A 7,671-nucleotide genomic window follows, 5' to 3' on the forward strand; every position below is an offset into this window, starting at 1 on the left:
AGTGAGTGTACATTTGTTATGGGCTACGATGTTATGGATGGAGAGACTTATGGAGGAGACAAGGGGCATAGAGGAGTTATGTTGTTTATGCTGAAGCTGATTTTACTGTTTATAGCAATAAAGCCAATTTACCTAATTACATACATATGGAATTATTCCTTAAATATCTCACTTTGCTTTTCTGAAGAAAATATTATATAAACAGATGAAAAATAAAGAAGGAAAAATTTTAAAGATTGTTGGAGGTAGGGACGGCATGAGGAAATTGTCACTCTCTCCATATAGTTACTACATTGTTCTGAATATAGAGGAAAGGATGGGTATCTTGTGAAGGCTGGCTTTAAAATCAATTCAGGGCAAAATGAAATAATGATATCAAGTCAAGTAAAGGAGAGGCCCTAATACCTGACCATAGAGCCACAGTCCTTGGTTCAGTGAGTATGTGGAACCTGAAAGACAGAAAATTGTAGTAAAAATATATGCAAATCTGGTTTCAGTTGTTATCTATGGAGATTTGGAACCAGGGCAGATATGATTTTATATGAAGAAGCTGGAAACTGAAGAGGCTGAAATTCAAGGCATGTGTTGTGGTTTTAATCAACATATTTCCCCAAAGCTTCACACACTCAAAAGTAGGGCTTTGCAGAGGTTGCTGGATCTAGGGTGTGTGATCAAGGATGCAATACCAGGATTAAGGGTGTGAGTGCTACCTGTAGTAGATGTGGGTAGCCTGGCTAAAACAAGGCACCAAAAGAGGGTCATCACCTGTTGCTTGCTGCATGAATGCTTTTGTTGCCTTCTTCAAACTGTTTCTCCGCTGCGATGTCCCTCTGCCATGCTACCCCACCTTATACCTAGCAGGTTATGGATTGAAGACTTTATAAACTGTGAACCAAAATAAACCTTTCCTCCTTTAACTTTGGGTGTCAGGCATTTTCTCTCTGCAGTGAGATAAAATAAGTAAAGCAGCACAAGATTCATCTTTGCATAAGTGTCACTCTGGTAACAATGTGAAGACTGAAACAAAGAGCTAGGCCAAGATACAAGAAATACTACTCATAGAATGGTTCAAGAATAGACTATTTCAAAATAAGACAGAAGTTATGGTGATAAGAAAGAAAGGGTACTTGCAAAATAAGTCAAGAAAATAAAATCACCAATATTTATTTTTATATTATTTATTCCATCTGAAAAATAACACACGCATTAGTTTTTTCTTCCTCTTATAGAAACTCTCTTCAAACTAGCTTTATTTCATTTCATTCAACCTATAACTATTTATGAAAAATTAGGCATTGGTGCAAGATGATAGTAATGAGTGATACAAAGATTCTGTCAGAATACAACTTATATTCTAGTATATGAAAAGATATACGAAAAGAAATAAATAACTTAGAGAATCCAGATTGTTAACTCTCCTCATGCAAGTGCACAGCAAAAAGGTAATTGAAGAATTCTTAAAAGAACATGCTCCCTTAGTCGTTGTGTGATCAAAGGCCTCCCTGAAGAAGTGATTTATGAGCTGAGCTTAAGAAAAACAGCCTTAGTTAAGTTCTATGACTGAAATACTCATGTGTGAGCTGTTTTGTGGATGCATATGTGTGTGTGTCAGTATTTTTATGCCTTTATGTCTTGGCTCAGCTTTTCTCTACTTGACATTATTTTGTAGAAAAACACTTCATGTTGTGAGCCAGATGTCTGCTAAATACTTTATCTCTCTATTTTCTACTTCCAGATCATTACTGTGAGAATCCCCTTGTTTCTGAAAGGATAATGCTGTTCGTTTATTCTTGAGGTAATCACAGAGGGAACAAGGGAGTGATATCTTTGCCCACTAAGTTGTGGGACTAATTCTGGAGTTGTACAAAGTAACATAATTAAGGTATATTTCAGAAACACAGGAATGAGTGGAGTGATTTGACAAAGTAATGAGACAAAAGAGAATAGGGATTCATAATAGGAGAGAAAAATAACAAAAATCCACCATCACTACCAAGTTGTAGTGTCATAATTCATAATGTTGGTAATCTAGAAAATGTTAAAAGAAGATTTGATTCAATGAATACAAAATAATAATTGATTACCTACAGTCTGATCAATTTAAAGATAAAACCATGCAATACTAACAATGAGGTAAGAATTATCTAGACAATGTTGAGTATACACATAAAATATTAGAAAATGGTATTATGACATCATAAAATTGCCTAGTTTTTACTTTATATATTTAGTTTAATACATGAAAGTATGTACTATCAATGATGTGCAAAATTATAAGTATGAAAATGAAGAAATTTTCTTTACAAAGAATTTGAAGCCACACAAATCTGATCAATAAATACTATTGGACACCACTGGCTATCAGATGAAAATAAATAGTGTAGGATTGAGCTTAAAAATCAGAAATAGTTAAGAAATATTGAACATAATTTTATTTTTGGTACGGAGAGCAAGTATGGTGATAGTGAGAAAGGATAGCATGTTTTTAATATGCATAAGGCTTCATCCTGCTTATGAGATTTTAGTGTCTTTAATAAAACAATATATAATGCATTAGGTGTGTTTGTCCACTGTCTATTTGTATAGGCATCATTTCAACAAATATTTAATGCATAATACTTTACCCTAAAGGTTAGTATAACTTTTGTAAAGGATCTTGTTTTACCTTTAGACAGATAAAATGATAATTAAATTGGTATAAAAGTACTAAAATTTAAAGTCATTTTCACAGTAAGTCAGTTTTTTATCGGTATTTGTGATAAGTCTATATGCTTTTCCGATTTTTTTCTGTTATGCTTTAAGGATGGAGTAACTTTAAAAGAGATGTATTTAGAATTGATCTGACAACCAAGTTAATTGAAATGTTAAAAGACCTCTGTTTTCAATGCGAAAAAGAAATCTTCCAAGAGAAACCATGTCCTTCTTAAAAGAGAGATCACAAAACGAATGAGACATATGATGGTGGTCATTAGAGAGAAGGATGAATGCCAGTTTGTGAAGTGCTGCCTCTGCTATCCCAGGAGACCAGCTGCCAACCACACTCAAGAAGGAAATACATAATCAGACATCTGTATGTGCACGGCATCCTCCATGTTTGCTCTGAGCAGAGAGAACCGTATGAAGCAAGACAGCAAAGGTGAACTCCAACAAGATAGCCTACTTTATTGCCATGGCAACGCAACCCTGATGAAAAGTAGAAAAACAATAAAACACCTCTGACAAAAATCTGTGCTATGAATACTAAGGTGAGGAAAGATGCACTCATAGAAAGCTTGATATTTTTACCATTTTGTGATTTCTCCTAGCAAAGCCATGGGTGCTACTTTGGGGAAATGCTGACTTGAAAAGCATTCCATTTGCTAAATTATTTAGTTTGTCCTATTGCTATATTCAGATTTATATGTCAAAGCTGTACTTTCAGATTAACATCTTTAGTGCCATTGCACAGTTCAAAGTGGTGACTTTGTCATTGTCTTTGATGATTTTTGACCGTATTTTGACATTGTACCTCACATAAATTGTGTGCAACAAAAGAAGTTCCATGAAAGCTGTTTTTATTAAAATTAAAGCTATATTTTATATGTGTAGATTGAATTTTCAAATTACACTATTATTTTAAGATTGACCTTCTTTAAATCTATTGTTTATTAGTATAATGTGGAGGGAAAATGTTTTCTTTTTTCCTTCTAAATTTTTCTAACTACTTTAATTTCCTAAATGTCCCCATATTTTAGGAATTTCAAGCTATGACTATGACTGTTTTTATTCAAGTAAGACCTTTGGTAGAAAAAGTCTGAGAAAGCTTGTTTATTTTTAAATTTAGTTTCAGTGAAGTAATTTACATGAAATCAGTTTGTAAAAAAGGGAATTTTAATGACAGTGCATAAGCTTATAGCTATTACCACAATCAATTTGTTTGTACTATCATATTTAACTTAGGTGTTATAATTTGTATCTCTGACTTTTCTGTTTTTACTGAGATGTTAGAAATAATCTATCATGTCCTGCAAAATTCATGCTATTGTTGTAAAACTGTAGGATTTACACTTTTTGAAAAAAGTAATATAAGACTTTTAAAAATTTGACTGTTGCAAATAAATACCTTATTTTATTTTTATTTACCTTTCTTTAACATTACTAGTGCTGTTCATTCCTTTCTGTGAATTTGAATTGCTTTTGCATAGGCTTTTCTTTCAACTTGATCTAATTACTTTTGGATTTTTTTGCAGTTTACTTGTGTTGGCATTGAATTCTTTCAATTTTTATTTTTATTTATTAGAAAAACTTTCATTTGAATATCCATTCATAAAGGATGGTTTCACTGAATATGTGAATATTATTCTCATTATACTGTTTCTAATATTGAATATTATTCTTTTATACTCTTATAATACTGAATATTGTATTTTTATTATACTCTTCACTGAATATTACACTGTTGGTAGGCTTAGGTTTTTATTTTTCTCTCCAGCATTCCGAATGATATTTCAATGTCTTTTTACCACCTTTGTGTTGATGAAAAAATAATGTATCATCAAGTTATATATGATGTATATTTTCAAAACTTTTGTCTTTTCAATGACTACCTAGATGTGATTATCCTTGTGTAATGACTACTAGGGGTTCAATGAGATTGTTAGGTTTGTAAGTTTATGTTTGTTACATAATTTTGAGAGCTGGACACAGCTGTGTCTTCAAGTATTTTCCTGATTTTTGTTTTTGTTTTTCTTTTTTTTTTTTGGTACTGAGGATCGAACTCACGACCACCTGCTTGCAAGGCAGGTGCTTATGCTGCTGAGCTAAATCCCCAGACCCAATTTTTACATATTTATTATTGCTTGCTGGTACTGCAATTCACAAATCTTGAAATGTTTGCTATTTTACCATATAATTTCCAAATATGTATTTATTTTATCAATGTTTTTACTCTGTACTCTTTGGATATAAAAAGTTCCATTGTGATAGACTCACTAATTTTTCTAACATATCAAATATTTCAAATAATTTACTAAATAACAGGAATTTTAATTTCAACTATTATGACTTTTAGTTCTAGAATTTACATTTTTAAATAATTTGTATTTTTCCACAGACTATTTCACTTGGTTTAATTCTTTCTTTGGTTATTTGAATGTTTTCCTTTAATTCTTTGAGTATATACAGTACATAATACATATCTCTAAATTTAATATACAGGCCCACTTAAAATCAAATTTAAAAAAAATTTAAATTTTTTTCTGATTATTTTTTACTTTCTCATTCATTTGTCTAGTTTATGAATAGCATTTTGATTGCATACAATGGTCAGTCTGGGTTCCTTTTTTTTCTTTATAATTGCTTTAGTACTCAGTTATGTAAACTGTATTCACAGTGTGAAAGTGAAAGCCACCCCATTAATGCAGCCCTGATGTATCTGCTCAGTACTGTAATTAATTAATTAATTAATTATTTTTAGGTTGATTCCCTTGGGATTGCCCCTGTTTTTGCACAGTTAGTAAATCAACTGATCCCAGCAGAGGTCAAGTTAACACCACAAGTAAATAAGTTTTACGCCTGAACCAAACCAGCTGTGTGGGAAGAGGAATACATGCAAAGGTGTAGCAAGTTCAGATTCTCTCCAGTGTTTCAGTTTTCGCTGAGCCCTCTATGATTTGTGAACATTCTGAATCTGGCTGCTAGCCAAATATTCCAAAATACATTTGAATAATGTATCTAATTTGTGCTGATTCTCTTACTTCCAGATCTTTCCATTTGCTCTTCGTGCCCACATGACTTGATGCCACTACCAAAAGGTGTGAGCGTTTAACCAAAGTGATAAAATGGGAATTCTACCAGGAAAGAGCACAATGGTAATATTTTACAGCATAAACACTTTTCTGTTTTTAATCGTTTTCCACCATCCTAAAATTCTGTTTGACTAGTTTTACACCATATTGCTCAGGAGAATTTGTCATCTTCCTCCTATAGCCTCTTCTATAAAAAATTATAACACATGGGAAAATACATTTGAGATAGTAAATACATTTTAAAATTTTCAAAAAGAGTAAAACAACTATGATTCGTGGAATTCAGTTAGTAAATTTAGTTAGTAGAAATCCCAGAGAAAATAATATAAGCAACCAAAGCAGTTCAAACTCTTTAAAAGCATTTATTTTTCTATTCATGTGATTCATAATTTAAAACAAGATCATTAACAAAATGTGTCTATCTTTTAGAATGCTCATTATCACCTGACAGATCATAAAAGTGCTCTGTGGAGTACTTTCCTGATGGTCTTTTTCATCCAGGATAACACCTTGAATCTTCCTAGCCGGATGATCCCTGTAACATCATAAGCAGTTCACAGGAGCATGTGGAGTTTCTTTGACCTCTGGCATTCAAATTAAACACCTTGATCTAATATTTCTTTCTTTCCTTCTTTCTTTCTTTCTTTCTTTCTTTCTTTCTTTCTTTCTTTCTTTCTTTCTTTCTTATACCTTTTGATTCAGGTACTTGTACATAGATAGTTTTCTTCAGTGTCACATAGAACTTTTTTTCATGCTGTTTCCTATGTTTGGATCACTTTCTTCGTCAGTCTTTAATGAAACTGAAACTCCAGATTCATTTACTCCAAGTGTATTTCCTCAATGGAAAAAGTGATTTGTCCTTGTTTTATGGTTTCCTTTTCAAAATGTCATGCAGGTTATTTATTTATTTAATTATTATTAGCCAAATATGGCATCTTTTATATCCTCTTAGGAACCTTATATAGGGGAGGAATCATTAGCTCTGTTTTTTACATGGAGAAATGAATTCATAAGTGAGTTTTCAAGTCACAATATCAGTAACTGACACAAAAGATCTTTCAAGTCCTCTGTCTCTCTTGACCAAGGATTTTTTTCTTTTCTCTTGAAACAATTTTGATAGTTTTTGACCTTTTTATGAAAAAAAATTCTCAGCAAAATAATAAGAGAATAACAATAATCAATACATTACATCTTGTTATAGTCAAAGCAGTTACTCAGAATACAAGGCATAGACTATAAAGCTTCATACAAAAAAGAAGCAGTCTGCATCCTTGCCTTCTGTTCCTCACTGCCTCCTACATAGACTGTAGAATTCCTGTAACCCCATGGCTAGGCTCAGGCTAGTCTGAGTAAGCTGCTGAGGAGGTGAAAGCCAACAGACCAAGAGGTGCTCTTCTTTTCTAGCCACTACGAACAAGCTATGATGTGCCACATAAATACAGAAATGCCTGGCATGCTGGACGTTAAAGACAAAGCCAAGAGTGAGACAAATGCAACCAGCTGAAAGGGACCAGCAAGGAAAGTGCCATGAAAGCTTATGTTGACAAAGCAGAACAGCTAAAGAACAAATACAGAATGTATCAGACTGAATTTGGTCACCAGCCACATGGTTAATCTAAAGCAATATAATGTATTTTTTAAATCTTGGGTGATGTGAAAATAGTTGGTTACTCTGCTTCCTTGGGGCTTTCCAGGATGGGGCTCTAATATATTAGGGGCAGAAATGGTCACTGACCTCTCCTTCCCTCAGTAGTCTTTATCAGAAATCAATTCAAGTAGTTTTTAAAGAAAATAACAGATAGTAAAATAAAATTTTCTTTACAATGAACTAATAGTATAAATGAAATAATATGTGTAATTATTTTTATAGCAACTCAATATATAA

The 7,671-nt window shown here is 32.5% G+C and overlaps 1 pseudogene; it reads left to right on the top strand.

Moving 5' to 3' along the window:
- Positions 1 to 541: 541 nt before the first annotated feature.
- LOC111754265 (acyl-CoA-binding protein-like) lies at positions 542 to 7,400 on the top strand (annotated as a pseudogene).
- Positions 7,401 to 7,671: the final 271 nt, after the last annotated feature.

Source organism: Cavia porcellus, unplaced genomic scaffold, assembly GCF_034190915.1.
Source record: "Cavia porcellus strain 051 isolate PalLab524CR breed Dunkin Hartley unplaced genomic scaffold, mCavPor4.1 scaffold_1, whole genome shotgun sequence".
Lineage (NCBI taxonomy): Eukaryota > Metazoa > Chordata > Mammalia > Rodentia > Caviidae > Cavia > Cavia porcellus.